Raw genomic sequence first — 15,166 nt, 5'->3', positions numbered from 1 at the left:
AGGCGTACCACCAAATCCCTGTTGAGCCGGCCGATATTCCGAAGACGGCCATCACTACACCCTTCGGACTGTTTGAGTACGTGCGCATGCCTTTTGGGCTACGCAACGCAGCTCAAACCTTCCAAAGATTCATCGCTGAAGTGACGCGTGGTCTCCCGGCGGTATTCGCCTACATCGATGACATCCTCGTCGCGAGTCGTACTCCACAGGACCACGAGCGTCACCTCCGGGAACTCTTTCAACGCCTCCAAGAGTTTGGCTTGGTCGTCAATGCCCAGAAATGTGTCTTCGGCTCTTCTGAGCTCGAGTTCTTGGGCCACCACATCTCGGCGCTGGGAATTCGTCCATTGCCTTCTCATGTCCAGGCCGTTAAGGACTTCCCAGCTCCAACTACCCTACGCAAGCTCCGTGAGTTCCTGGGCCTAGTGAATTTTTCACGGCGCTTTATCCCACACTGTGCCGAGCTTCTTCACCCCTTGACTGACCTTCTCCGCACCACGAAGTCCTCATCCTCTGCGATTTCCTGGTCTCCCGAAGCTCAGGCCGCTTTCACGGCTGCCAAACAAGCCCTCGCCGATTCAGTCGTCCTCATCCACCCTAGGACTTCCGCGCCCACTCGCATCATGGTGGATGCTTCCAGCGTGGCCATTGGCGCGGTTCTCCAGCAGAAGATTGACTCCGAGTGGCACCCACTGGGTTTCTTCTCTCGGAAGCTCCAGCCTGCTGAGACTCGCTACAGCGTATTTGGCCGTGAGCTGCTTGCTATCTACTCCACGATCCAGCACTATCGCCACTTCTTGGAGGGCCAGCCGTTTTACGTTCTCACGGACCATAAGCCTCTGGTGTATGTGTTCCGTACGAACTCTTCGAAGTACGTCGCGCGTGAACTTCGTCAGCTGGCCTACATATCGGAGTTCACAACCGATATTCGACATATCAAGGGCACCGACAACGAGGCAGCTGATGCACTTTCACGCATTTCCACCATCGGCGTGTCTCCACCTGCTGTGGACTGGCCCTCCCTGGCGCGGGCACAGCTTGAAGACCCTGAGCTGCACGCCCTGCGTGACCACCCTCGAGCACTCCGTCTGCAGCTCGTGCCTCATCCGTTTGTGCCCGGATCACTCTGGTGCGACATATTATCGGCTCTACCGCGACCGTTCATCCCGGAGGCCTTTCGTCGTGCCATTTTCCATTCCCTTCACGACATCTGCCATCCTAGCATTCGGGCCACGCAGCGCCTCGTTACCCAGCGGTACGTCTGGCCGAACATTAACACCGACGTTCGCCAGTGGGCCCGCTCGTGCCTTGCTTGCCAGTCCACCAAAGTGACACGCCATACCAAGACTCCCCCTCAGTCTTTCCTGCCGCCTGGATCACGCTTTGACCATATCCATCTCGACCTGGTTGGACCGCTTCCCCCCTCTCAGGGCTACAAGTATATTCTGACGATGGTCGACCGCTTCACCCGTTGGCCCGAGGCCGTGCCCATTCCGGACATTACTGCGGAAACAGTTGCCAGAGCCTTCGTTTCGACGTGGGTTTCCCGCTTCGGTTGTCCCGGCATTGTTACCACGGATCGCGGCCGCCAGTTCGAATGCGCCCTCTTCACTTCGCTCACCCGGCTACTCGGCACTAAACACTGCCGCACCACATCATACCATCCCTGTGCCAACGGCATGGTCGAGCGGTTCCATCGCCAGCTCAAGGCTGCCCTTACTGCGCGCCTGGATCGCGAGCACTGGGTAGACCACCTCCCTATGGTGCTCCTAGGCCTACGCGCCGTCCTGCGTCGTGACCTTGGCTGTTCGGCGGCCGAACTCGTCTTCGGTACCTCCCTGCGGCTTCCCGGCGACTTGTTCGTACCTTCGGCTCCCTCGTCCCAACCCCTGCAATACCTTCACCGCCTACACGACTGTCTCCAGCACCTGCGCCCAGTGCCGCCTCGCTCAACTGCCCATCAAGTCTTTGTGCACCCGGACCTTGCTTCCTCGACGCACGTTTTTCTCAGGCGAGACGCTGTAAAGGCGCCTCTTACCCCTTCATACGATGGCCCGTACCGCGTCCTCACCCGGACGACAAAGTCAGCGACAATCCTGCTCGATGGTCGTCAAGAGGTCGTCTCCCTCGACCGACTCAAACCAGCGTACCTCGAGACACCTCCCCAGGAGCTCCCCTCAGATGTTGCCGGCCCACCTGCAGACCTGCTTGCTGCTGTGGCTAATCCATCTCTGCCCCGTCGGCGCGTCCATTTCGCCGTTCCGTCTAGGCGGGGGGCCCTATAGCGCCCGGCGACGCTATAAAGCGCCGGCGCTAAGATCGGCGTTACAGCGCGCGCTAGAAAGAGAATAAAGATGGACCGCGCGTGCTCGGGGCGCACGCCCGGCACGGGCAGTCCGGAACTAGAAGTCTGCCACGCTGGTCGTCTCTGTCTGGTGCTCTGCTGCGACCCCGCAAAACCCTCAACAAGTTTATCTTGATTTCAAGACAGTTCCGGCTACACAGAAAGAGAAAGTAGGAGACTAAAGTGTCCAGAGAAAAGTACGAAGGGAACGAAGAAATGTAAAGAAAAAGAAACTAGAAAGTTCGAATCTTCGTTCTGCTGTTCCTCAGAAGCGAAGAGCTTCGCGTAGTACAGAAAACGACCATTACTCCTTTGAATTTGAGAGGTGGGTTTCACCGCACTACCTTCTAAAACAAGTTTTATTGTTGGTTGTAAAGCTAGCTTCGCCGCATTGCTATCAAAATGGTATAAGCGCTCTTGGCCGCCGCCAGGTGGCTCGAGAAGACTATGTACCGGAATCCTGTGCATGCTAACTTTGTGTAATTGTTCGCAAGAGTTGAGGGGTCTAGCACTGCTTGTTTCCCCCCCCCTCCCCCCCCCCCCCCCCCCCGTAATGTGTGGTTTGGAATAATATTCAGAGACACTGAGGGCAGGTTCATCATATTCTTGTTCTGCGTTAATTTCCTCGTAAGACATTTTGTGGCTCTGTAGTCTTGTTCTTTGCTTCAAAGACTGAAAGATGTCAAAATGTGAGGACAAAGGCTCCCCTTATTCTGCACAGATTCATAGCTTAAGGGCTTGCATAAGTGCTTCGCTACGCGGCTAAACAAACCACCTGCGCCCGGTTACTTCTGGCAAAGACGGTATCTGCTAAAGGAATTATATGCAAAATTACTGCATTAAAATAAGTGCCAGTATTCTTATTTCCGCCTTATCTAGTATGTCGGGTTACATGACCTTCAGCTTCGGCCAGTTTTTCAACACCACGCATAAGATAACTTTCAGCGTGATGTAAACTGCTATGTAATTAACACGTGTTCACTAATCACGTTACCTAATTTTCTACCCGGAGCCATTTCCAACCATATCTGTAGAAGTGAAAACGAACAAAAGGAAAAACACTATGCATGCCAAGATAGACTGTGAAGCCTCCTTTCGGTCGGCCCCATCAGTGTCAAGAAAGAGAGCGAGAAGAAGGAGAAACCGAGGGAGAGAGGACGGTGATTAATCACGAACACGCACGCACGCGCACAAGCTCAGAGCAAATCTTGCAATACTTTACTAGCAAAAAAAAAAAAAAAAACTTGAGCCTGGAGTCTGGTAGAACGACGGATTACTCTCAATGGGGTTAACTTCTCAGGTAATGAACCCCTGGCAACTAGCTCATCAGGAGTCTGTTTTGGTTTGGAAGCTTCTGACTACTTTCCTGGCTATCAAAACACACTTCTAGGAAGGGTGCATACGTGTTTATGCGTTTGTGATTGAGTGAGCATGCACTTCACTCATAATGATGTTCTGCATGCCTTTGCTTCACCGTTCTGCACTTCATTACTGGGATGCGCGGTGGTTACTGCTCGCATGCTTTCGTACTTGTCGGCGACGTTGTTGCCTCCTCCTTTGCGTGTGCGCGTATCATAAGGCTTTCGCACTTTTTCTTATGACTGTACCATCTTACCACTTCATTCCTGACTACCTTTTTTTCCCCAGCCAAGGAACGAAATCGGAACAAGCTCTGTTTAACTTTGCCTACTGTTCTCCTTTTCCGTATCCCTCCTCTGCACTGCCTGTGTTCCTAATGTATTCCTCCATTATAATGAACTATCTGATTTCATTTTGCAGCTGTTGTATTGTGTTGTACGTATATCCCGCATGTCTTAACTATCGAGAATTGTTAACTTCTGCATGAATGCTATTAGCAACTGCGCATCTGTTCAACGGGTTTTGTTTTTGTTTTTTTAGCGAAATAACAAGAGCTTTCGCGGGCGAAGTCATTAAGAATGGAATGGAATTCTCACGTTTATTACAAGGTGCAGTAATCAGTTTCTTTTCAAGACAGAATGAATACTGCTAACTATTCTTCTGAACCATTAGCCCAAGGCAAAGTAAAGAAAGAAAGAACAGGCGACTAAAATGATAAATTCCGTTGCTATGTGCCTCTGAGGGCCTTTTCTTTTGCTAGATATATTTACTAATTTCATTCAGGTGACCGGAATTTATCATCACCATCATCATCAACCTGACTACGCCCACTGCAGGGAAAAGGCCTCTCCGATGTCTCTCCAATTACCCCTGTCCTTCGCCAGCCGCGGCCACTGTATTCCTGCAAATTTCTTAACCTCATCCGCCCACCTAATTTTCTGCCAGCCCCTGCTACGCTTGCCTTCTCTTGGAATCCACTCCGTTACCCTTAAGGACCAGCGGTTATCTTGCCTTCGTATTACATGCCCTGCCCAAGCCCACTTTTTCCTCTTGACTTCGACTAGGATATCATTAACCTGCGTTTGTTCTCTCACCCACTCCGCCCGCTTCCGATCTCTTAACGTTAGACCTATAACTTTCTTTCCGTGGCTCGCTGCGTTGTCCTTAACTTAAGCTGAACCCTCTTTGTTAGCCTCGACGTTTCTTCTCCATAGGTGAGTACGGGTAAGATACAGCAATTGTATACTTTTCTCTTGAGGGATATTGGTAAACTGCCATTCATGATCTGAGAGAACCTGCCAAATGCGCTCCACCCCATTCTTATTCTTCTAGTTATTTCCCTCTCATGATCCCGATCAGCTGTCACTACCTGCTCTAAATTTATTGACAGTTGCAGCCCGAAGTAAACTAGCATTACGTAAAAAAGTTTCGTCTGCGAGAGCAGACTAAAAGCTTTACCGCACTGTTGAACAAATGAATACATTTCTATCGATAGATGCGAAATGGCAATCACGCGCACTCAGCGAAGTGCAGCATGAGGTGATATAGCTGTCGTCAGCAAAATGTACAACGCAGCTTTTCGAAATAAGTGATCCGCACTGCTTTCGAGATTGCTCAAGGAAAGCCTACACCAAGGAATATGGCCCTGTTGTGACAGAAAAAAGCTGCGTTTAAAGCTGTCTTGCATTTCTTTTTCTGTTTTGGAGAACGAAAAAGAAAAAAAAAAAGCCCCTATGTGGTTCGCTGAGTCAGAAGATTTTGTTTGTTCGTGCAAACTGTCATTAGGTGCGACAGAAGTACGTAGAAAGTTATGTGGGTCGTAGGAAATTCTCTGCCTTAGGTGTAACGGCATCGTGATTTCGAAAACACTTGTTTGTTAAGTAAGCTGTCGTTTGTCATAGGGAAAGTTTTTGGTTTCAACAAGTTCCCGTAATGTGTGCCCAAACTTGTTGTCGTCAAGATGGGCGCGAGTAATTTGTTACCTTCAGAAATGTGAGCTGGCCGGAATTTAATAGGGAAGCGCGTAGCGCAGCGATCAAGCGGAGTGGCGGAAAGAACATAATAAAAAAAATATCTTAGTCGCTCCCCGGGGAAGAAGGCTCGAGTTTCGCCGTTAAAAGTTCTTGAAAACACGTCGTAGATTTTATTAGCTCAATTAGTGCATCCACCGACGCGCGTACGACTTTAACTTTTCGCGTCGAAGCCGGATACGTAACTACTTAGAAACGGGATGCCGATGCGCTATCGATTTTGACGCGAGGCGCATAATTACGGTTGTCACGCGCTACTAAAGTTGCGAAAGTGCTTATTCTAACTTGTTACGTCATACAAAACTTGGCTCGTGCTCAGGCGAGCGGCTGGAAGTACGTCCTATTTAGAATTGCACAGTGCTACCCACTAGAATACGCTGTCTCCAGCGTTCCCAACCGTTCTAGATCTCATGGCAGATAAGAACACTCACATAATTTAATGGTTTTTCTAAGCTTTATTGACAGATTTCATTTTGCGCATGCTTTCGATCAGTATAGAGCAAGGCGTGGCTGTAAGTCTCAGCCTATTCTCCTTCTAGCTTGCTCGATTGTTGTGATATTCAACCACAATTGTTCATTTCTAGCATATGTAGCCGGTTATATATATAAAAAAAAACGTTTTATAGCTTTATATACATTGGTGCTTGCGGCGGTATACTTCGTGTCTCAAGAGTATCAAGATACCGTGTGATCGCTAATAAGTTTAAGTAGAGTGCGGTACGAAATCAGAACCCATTTATGAAGCTTTGTTACATGGGAAATAAATGCGACAACAATTACTTTTTTGTGCTGCGCTAATATTGAGATCTTCAAATACGAATCGAGTATGAGTATGATAGAAAAAATTCTTCGCATATCGAACTGAATAGCTGTTAAGTATTAAAAAAAATAAGAAAATCTTATGGAAGCAAGCGCTGTTGCGGCTATTTTGCTGTAAATACTGTATGGTCTTTTCAACCAAGATAATCACACTAAACATACTCAGCACCATACGAAAAAAAAACATGTTCTGCACATAAATGTACGCTACTTGAATACACAACACAGCATTATGCATCCTGTAATGTAGCCATGGAAAATGAGTAGCAAAAAGAAATATATGAACGAATACAACTGGCAACTAAAATAGCATGACTGATGGGAAAACCTCATTGATACGGTCTTTAACAGACCAGTAGAAATGGCCGGATTACCCAAAAGTCTTTAGAATGACCTCATCATAATCCCTCGGACGCTGTACTGTCGCAATCCCCGGTGAAAATTTCTTTCTTCGATTTGCCTCTCTCGGGCAATCAGTGCACTTTTCGTGTAAGATTTTTCTCTGTACTCGAGCCTCCGTCCGGTATTGCCTTACATTTGTTACACTGTTCGTAGAACACTTTGAGCGTGCACTTATGGGTAACTAATAATTCCTCTGTATCGTATTCTCTGTATTCCTGAACCTTTCGCTCGGACCCATTTTCTACCTTGTGACCGGCGATAGCCGGGCAGCAAACAGCCACTCCCTTGTAGCTTGGTAGTTGGATTTTGGCTGAACTTGCCACGGTAAATCGGGGGAATCTCCAAGTCCGGAGCAGCTACAACCCCCCCTCACCCCCCCCCCCCCCCCCACACACACACACACACACACACTCTAAGGGTGTCTGGGTATGCGCACCACAAGTTTGCGTGTGGCAGCCGTCGATGCGCTCGCAGCTTGCACATAGCTGCGAACATTTTATGAAATTGAAGTGTAAGGAGCATCATACAGCGCCTCGAACGGCCTTATTTACGATGTTTGCTGAGCTCACGGTGACTTTTCAAGCGCGAACAATCGACCAGTGTCTACACGTATGCCCAGTAAACAGCGGGGCAGCTGTTCGGAGTGAAGCGCCGCCTTTAAATGGCTCAGACGCCATTCGACGCCCACCATTTGACCGTTGTAGACTGGCGTGCTGGGACTTCCAGATAGTGCACAAAACATTCGTCTAATTATTTACACGCTGAATTAACACGCAAAATTTAGTAAAATATTATAAAGCTAAAGGACAGTATTACATCCGCAACACCTGTCATCGCATTAGATTTGAAAGGTATCGAGTGTACACAAGTTGAGAGAACAAAGTAAGTTGGATGTTTTACTGTGTGAATTTTGATATGCCGCATGACTTAAAAAGAACGAAATTTACACAAGCGAAAGAGATATGTTGTAGGGATAACAGTGACCGTATAACTGCACCTGAAGTTATAGAGAATGCCGAATAAGACAAAAATGACAAAAAAGGATAAAAAATATGAGCATTGCCTCTCGAGGCTTGAGCGAAGAATAAAAAGGTTCACCTCAGCGGTAATTGATCAAAAGGTCGCCGGAGGCGTAGGTCAGTCAGAACCATAACATCATCTTCTTTGAAACGTTACATTTCTCAGACAATCCGGCTCTGTACAACAAGGACCGGACTGTGGACCACCGTAGATCAGTGGGAACGCTGCTGCCATATGACTCAGCAGATGACGTCAGTATCCAGTTGTAAAAACACAACGTGCTGATGAATGACCTCAACACAGCGAAATGCTACCTTCACACAGGTTTCATGGCAAAGTACTTGTCATTGCACGTTATTTCTGAAATAAGTGCATAAAGTCACCTGTTGCTTTTTCCGTGAAATAAAGCATTGGTATTTAATTGAACGTGAAAAGAAGATTGAAGTGAGTCTCAGACAATGAGCCATTGCTTGACACCAGTATGAAGCCTGCATACAAACAGCCAAAAATGTTCACATACTATAGACAACAAATTTTTTCAACTAATTCTCATCCACTGCTGCGGTCCGTCGTCGATGCCTTTTGTATATATCGAACACAATGCGAAAGTTTGGACCATTACAGTACATGAAGACACAGACGACAGAATAAACGAAGGCGAAGGAACACAGCGCTTATATCGCTTTTTTTCTCTGTCATCCGTGTCTCCTTGAGCTCTAACAACTCCAGCTGAGCATGTACCAACTTGCCTGCAAGTGTTCTAGTACGACGTGAAAATCTACGCGACCTTTTCATACGTTTTAATTATAGGTAATCGAATATACTCTTACTCTGTTGGCATACAAGCCCAAAAGCAAAAAAAAAAAAGAAAGGAGAATGAAAAAGAAGTAAGCTTAGCCCTGCAGTATATTTTTCTGATGAGGTTGACCAAAGGGCAAAAACAAGCATATGCCTAAAACGGTAGAAAGAGAAAGATGGAATTCCTTGTAGCGAAAAACATAGATGTAGCGGAGGGGAAGCTTCAGACTACTGACCAGGTTAATGATCTCTAACCAGTGAGTCCCACTAAACCTAAACGAAGACAAGTCCTTTAGGAAAAACTTTGGCCACTGCCCGATTCTTCGGCGGAAACTAACTTAGCATCGGACACGCTAGCGCGCCGCAGACTTACCGGTCCGATGACGGCCGCTTGCACATCTGCCGCTCCAATTGGGCTGCTATTTGGCGGCGACCACAGAGCCCCAGCTGCGTCACGGCATACGCGTGATGACACTCGCGCACTTGCCCTAGCGTTCTGGCCTATTCGCACGTTAGCTCCCCCCACCCCGCCATCCGTCGAGCGCGTTTCTCAGGAAACGCAAGCCGACCAGCGTCGCAGGCACACCTCTGTCTCACAATTAGACCGGCCGGCTTTCTTCCTCGCAATCACTCATGACGTAACACGCCGCCTTCACTGACGCCTTTACCCGCGCGATGTGCACTCAGAGCGACGGCGTTTTTGCTCGCAGTAATCATGCCGGCGGCGTTAATAATGTGGATGCTGCTACTATCGTTCGTTCTAAGTAGTGGCGGAATGGGAGGCAAATGTATACGTCCCTACGTGTTCTTATATCGACGCCGCGCCGCCGACGTCGTATCCACTTTCTTCGCTGCTGTCATCACGAGCGATTGTTGTCATTCACTAGAGATGGAGAACCAGCGTCGCCGCCAGTCGGCAATGACGTAAAACGGCTTCTTCCCTCGGGCGCGGGATGCATGACGGGATCGGCGCTGCACCGGTCGTGCAGCTGTGTGGAAGGTCGGTGAAGCGCGGAATGTCCGTAACAGGTGGCCGCTGCCGGTCGGAGAGCTGGACGCGGCGACAATAGGCGAGTCGATTCATGGCTGCAGTTGCTCTCCGAGCTGACGAATGATGAAGTTGAGAAGCTGAGGTTGCGTTAATATGACACCCTTTTGTGGCCGCGCTCATGTTTTACATCATGTGGATGACTTCACTGATGCAGTGAAAGAGAGAGAGAGAGAGATTATAATAAATACAGAAGTGTGCCTAGTTGTTATCCTGGCATGCTACTCCAGATAAGGCTAAAGGAAGATAATGAAAAAGAGGGTACAGAAAGGAATCAAAGAAAAGGTGAAACCTAACATACACAATACTCGCGCACTCACAAACACACAGGATCATCAAAGGGTGTCATCAAACCCGTGTCCCTAAGATGAACTAGTAAGGCTCTTGTCTCACGCAAACACAAGGCGCTGTCTCGGTGGAGTCCTAAAGTACTTAGTAATGTCTTCTAATCAGTATTGAAAATCTGGCCGCCGCAGACCAAGTGTTCAAGATCTCCGCGACCGCCACATGTTGGGCACAGAGGGCTGCTACTGTGAAAATTTTATTAAGAAGGCATTTTGTGTAAGAAACGTCTAAGCGATTTCGGTGCAAGCAATTACGGTCATGCCTATATAAACTGCATGTCATGCGAAAGTCACAACTAGGGTCGATACGAAGTAGGGGTCTGCATTGATGCTGTGTATCGTACCACAAAGAGCGTTGCGTCCGTCAGGATTCACTGCGGGAAAAGGGGTAGGGCAGCAGCACGGAGGTGTCGCCATGTGCCGCTTGCGCCGTGACGTCAACGTGATCATTGCCTGTGAGGCCGCAGTGAGCGGGTAACAACTGCAGCACAACACGGTGACGTAGCTCGCAGGCTTCGGTGTGTAGCCTGTTCAAGTCGACAACGAGCTGCTCCTTAATGCGCAATGACTTTAGCGATTGTAGTGCAGCCCTTCAGCCAATGAAGATAACCCACGCTGTTGGGGGTTGTTGCAGAAGATAAGTAAAAGCTGCTCGCAGAGTAGCTACCTAGGTAGTACAGATGGGGACGTCGGATTTTCTGCAGAACGGTAGCCTAAACGCTACCGGGTCTACTAGTAACGAGCAGACAGAGAAAGAAAGGGGTATAAAAAAAAAAAACGCACGACGGTTGCGCATGTGCAACACGAGTGTTTGAACTTTTTCTGTGGTGCGGCAGCAAAAAAAGAAGCCAGGCCGTTGGATTCATACCCATCCGTGTCCGGCGCTTGGTTTCGAACCAGCCCCTCCCACCGCCGAGGCGGATGCCCGAGCCACTAGTCCACCCACCAGTCGCCTCCCACCATCTCTCCGTCTTCCACCTCTCACTTTTCTTCTCTTAGAGAGGAGAATTAGATAGGGGAATTTCCCTCTCTCCACTTTTCCACCTGCCAACTGAGACAGGCGGCAGTTGGCAGGTGGCGCTGCGGACGCCGACGACGGCGCGCAACTGGGGAACGCGCTGGCAAGCTCTAATGCTCTGAAGTGAAATAATTAAGGTAACAAAAAAGAAGAGTGCAATGCGGACAAATGCTTCATGACGTCGGCAACAGTGCGCCTATTGACAGCAAAATAAAGCGGCGCGAACTTAGGACGCAGCGCGTAATTAATTACGACAGTTGTAGCAAATCTGCATGAATCACATGCTAAGCGCTCGCAAGAAAAATGCCTTCAGGCATAGAAAAAACAAAGACAATAACGCGGTCACAGCGGGAATGATCGCCTTCTTGCACGCGAGCTGAGGTTGAGTTCTTAATATTTCACCTCAACTAGGTATCGTGCGCGGGCTACTTAAGCGGGATTGGTCACGTCGGAGAGCAAAGCGAGTGAAGCACGCACACAGGGCAGGGCCTAAGAAGAAGCGAAAAATAAAAATAAAAACTCGACGGCTTTTCCGATTGAAAGGTGCACTGACCTCGTTCTTCGTGGCTGAGCGAGCAGTCCTGGTTGTGTGAAATAAGTGAGCGAGCTACGAGCTTGAATGTCATGTTTTGTAACCCTTTTGACATGTGTAGCAAAACATAGATGGCGAAACGACCAATTAAACTGGACAAGACGTTACGCTAAGTCAAGTCTACTTTGCTGTTTAGATAAAGTACTCATTATTGCATGCCCTTTGGATGCAATTTTCTCCTGGTATCTCTGTGGGCTTGTGTTTGTTACATAGTCATGGCGGCTAAACGATGTCACGGAATATACTGAATAACATGGCGCATATTCTCATGGTGAAAAAAGTTAACGCGAACGCGTGATTCGGACGCAGAAAATTATGCAGACATTTTATAGTAACGTGATGAAATAGCTGACAACTCAAGCTGATGAGTTTGTCTCCCGTTTCGACGAATAGAAAAAGAGCAATAACGAAAACGAAGGAATAATTGTCTGTTTCTCCTCAGGGCTTTTCCAGATCTGCCGCCGCGGTGGCTGCCGCCGCGGTGGCTGAGTGGTTATGGCGCTTGGTTGCTGAGCCGAAAGACGCTGGTTCGATCCCGTCCGCGGCGGTCTTGTTAGAGGCCCATGTACTGTACGATGCCAGTGCACGTTAAAGAGCCTCAGGTGGTCGAAATTTCCGGAGCCCTTAAGTGCGGCGTCCCTCATAGCCTCAGTCGCTCTGGGATGTTAAACCCCTTAAACCAACCAACTTTCTAGTTTCATCCGTATCCATATTCTGTTGCGTTTCCTTCAGAAAGCATAACGAAATATAGGTCTGAAAAGCATAAACAGAACTATAGAATGACGACGTAGGCATATTTTAGTAAAATATTATAATGCGTACAAAACGAGGTTACTTTTGTTTTCAAAGAAGGAACGGGCTGCGTGAACACATTTCTTTTCGCTGCCTACGAAACAACGTTTGTTCATCTGTTTCCATTTTGCATCGTGGTTGAGCCTTTCCTTGCGAGCGTCGCGGGCTTCAGAGAAGCCGTGAGGCGAGCGATATGAAACGGAAACACCGCAGGTGCACGTGGCTCAATCTCCTTTCCCGAAAAAACAACACAGGTCCTTCGTCTTCTCCACGGATGTTTATCATACGCCCAGCCGTTATGTGCCTCCATATTCCGCTCAATAAGTTTCCATCCCGAGCTCGAGGAGGGGCCGCACCGCCTTACTATATTTAGCCGAGCCTCGATGCTGGGCCATCGCCGTCGAGAGGGAAACGGGATGGGAAGTCGGGAAAAGGGGAACGCCGTAGCGTGGGTACCAACGGCGGAGGAATTGCGTGCACAGCCCGGAAAGGCTGCCGTTGCAGCTTTGAAAAAAAGGTTACGATTCTACTCAAAAGTACGTGCGTCTTGGCGTGAATGCGTGTGCGATACTAACAGGAAAGGTGTGGAGACTTACCAGGATATGCACAGGAATAAAGCCAAGGGTCTTTCAAGCTTTGAAAAGCGTTAGGGGTTATTACTAATCCTCTGGTGCTGTTGGACAGAGAAAGAATTTACCTGAGCAGTGATTTCAGAGTAGACGCAATAGTACTGAGCGTAGAAGAAAATACATTCCTACATTCCTCCTTCGGGAATTAAGCCAGCGACCCCCGCATGTTCCCATGGTGCTCTCTACCATCTGAGCTACGTACACAGCTGTCTCGTTAACTAATTTCCAAGGTGTTTATGTCACTTATAGCAAAAATGTATACGCCAGGACATGACACATGACACATGACATGGCACGACATGACATGAGCAAGCTGCAGCATGCCAGCTGGGCTGTTCACCACTGGCAGTTACTTCGAACATGTCGTACCCTCTCACACTCCCCGGTAAAAATATATTGTATACGGTTTCATATTCGACACTCGGCCTCTTTTTCAAGCTACACATGCCACGGACGCATGTCCGCAAAGGGACATGTAAAGCATTGCGAGTGAGCTCGAATTTCGGTACTTTTCGAAGCTCGCAAGAAAACAGGTGCGGCGTGGCACTCCCAGCTTGAAATGCCCTGCACGCACCTATCCGGGCAGACTCAGAGCGGCCGTGCAGAGATGGCGATGAGCGCCGCCGTACTTTCCGCGGTGGGCGCGGCGACGTAGCGCCCAAAATAGAGCGCATCCACCCAAGACAACGGCCATCTGGCTCAGGCCATTGCTAAATAAGGCAGCCTTTCGTGACTGTCGGTCGCTGCACCCTCCCGCTCATCACCTGCGCCTCCTCTTTCTTCCTTTCGTGCACTGTGCTTGTTTGTCGGTTTTTTGGCTCATTTGTTTCGCGTGTCCTTAGTGGCCTCATTTGCGGTTGTGAGCTGGGTTGCGTACGGGCTCTGATGCGTGCACATAAAGTTCCCCCCTTTTTTCTTCATACTTGACTATTTCCTAATGTGCTGCTTTCAGTTATTTAGGGTGATTACAAATGCTTCTAGATGCTGACTCTGTTGCCACGAGGTGGTGGGATGTTTCGACGATTTCTCGCGAAGAAAATGAAAGCTGGTGAAATTTGTTCTGTTTGATTTATCTATTGTAAACAATCAAGCATGCTTACCGTGTAAGTTTATGCTTTCGCTTTATCAAGTAATCTAGAGGTGGAACTGCTGTGTGCATCGCTGTGGGACCCATAGCCAACTTAGACTGGTAGCTCCGAATTTGCCACAAAAACTCATCGCATGCAAAAAACAAAAGTTCAGCCGGATTCGTCAAGTACCGAAGTTGCTGGCCAGTTCTAAACTGCTGTCTAGGATGAACAATTTTGACCTCTTGTCAGCTATAGCGGCAGTTGAAGTGACCACAGCGCTTCATGATGTTTTTTATTGTTTTTTCTTACAGGGTTGTTCCATACACGGCGCATCTGTTTACTCTCACAAGCGTGAATTTGCCTGACGCGAATAGGGCCTGAGTTTGGACGGAAGCGTTTTCACTTCTGTTCGTTCCACAGGGATCACAGAAACATAAGTAAGAAATGGAGCTTGCAGCAGAAATAGTTGACTCAAGGCAGTAACATGTAACAACTTCTTTCTCTGTCTACCATTCGTAAGCCTGCCTTTGATATATTGCAGGCTTCACGCACCGCTTGCTATCGACCAGTCTGGACGTCAAAGCCGGTAGCCTGTGACGTGAGGACTAGTGTGGTGCTCACTGGAACCCTCTGTCTTTGTCAGAGTAATTAGAAACACAAGGGCTTCAAGGAGCACCTCGCTCTCTAGAGAGGATCCGGCTCGGGCATAAGACGCCCTTTACGCGTTGCTCGAAGCATATGCAAGGGATTTCAAGCAAAGCGTGTGTTTTGGAATTAGCGTCTATTCTTGGCCGATTGTGTGCGCCTGCCAAGGTGTGCGATTGTGTGCGCCTGCCAGCATTTATTAGTGGGTACCATCGAGGGGTCCAGTCTCGGATGACTAGTAGACCCTAACAACAAT

At 48.5% G+C, this 15,166-nt stretch overlaps 1 protein-coding gene across 3 annotated transcripts in view; it reads right to left on the bottom strand.

The window, feature by feature from the left end:
- The window catches only part of Elk (Eag-like K[+] channel), a 318,564-nt gene that overhangs the window by 148,144 nt on the left and 155,254 nt on the right, over positions 1-15,166 (bottom strand). The window contains exon 1 of one of the 3 annotated variants that reach the window (XM_089543497.1): positions 9,146-9,636. The exons of the other annotated variants lie outside the window; for them this stretch is intronic. The gene's annotated coding sequence lies outside the window, so the exon portion shown is untranslated. Of the gene's footprint in view, positions 1-9,145; positions 9,637-15,166 lie in introns of those variants that run through there. 3 annotated transcript variants of the gene reach the window in all.

The sequence above is a fragment of the Amblyomma mixtum genome, chromosome 5, assembly GCF_055824585.1.
Source record: "Amblyomma mixtum isolate Tamu chromosome 5, ASM5582458v1, whole genome shotgun sequence".
NCBI lineage: Eukaryota > Metazoa > Arthropoda > Arachnida > Ixodida > Ixodidae > Amblyomma > Amblyomma mixtum.
The sequence above is the reverse complement of the archived record's forward strand: the minus strand, read 5'-3'. Positions and strand labels throughout refer to the sequence as shown.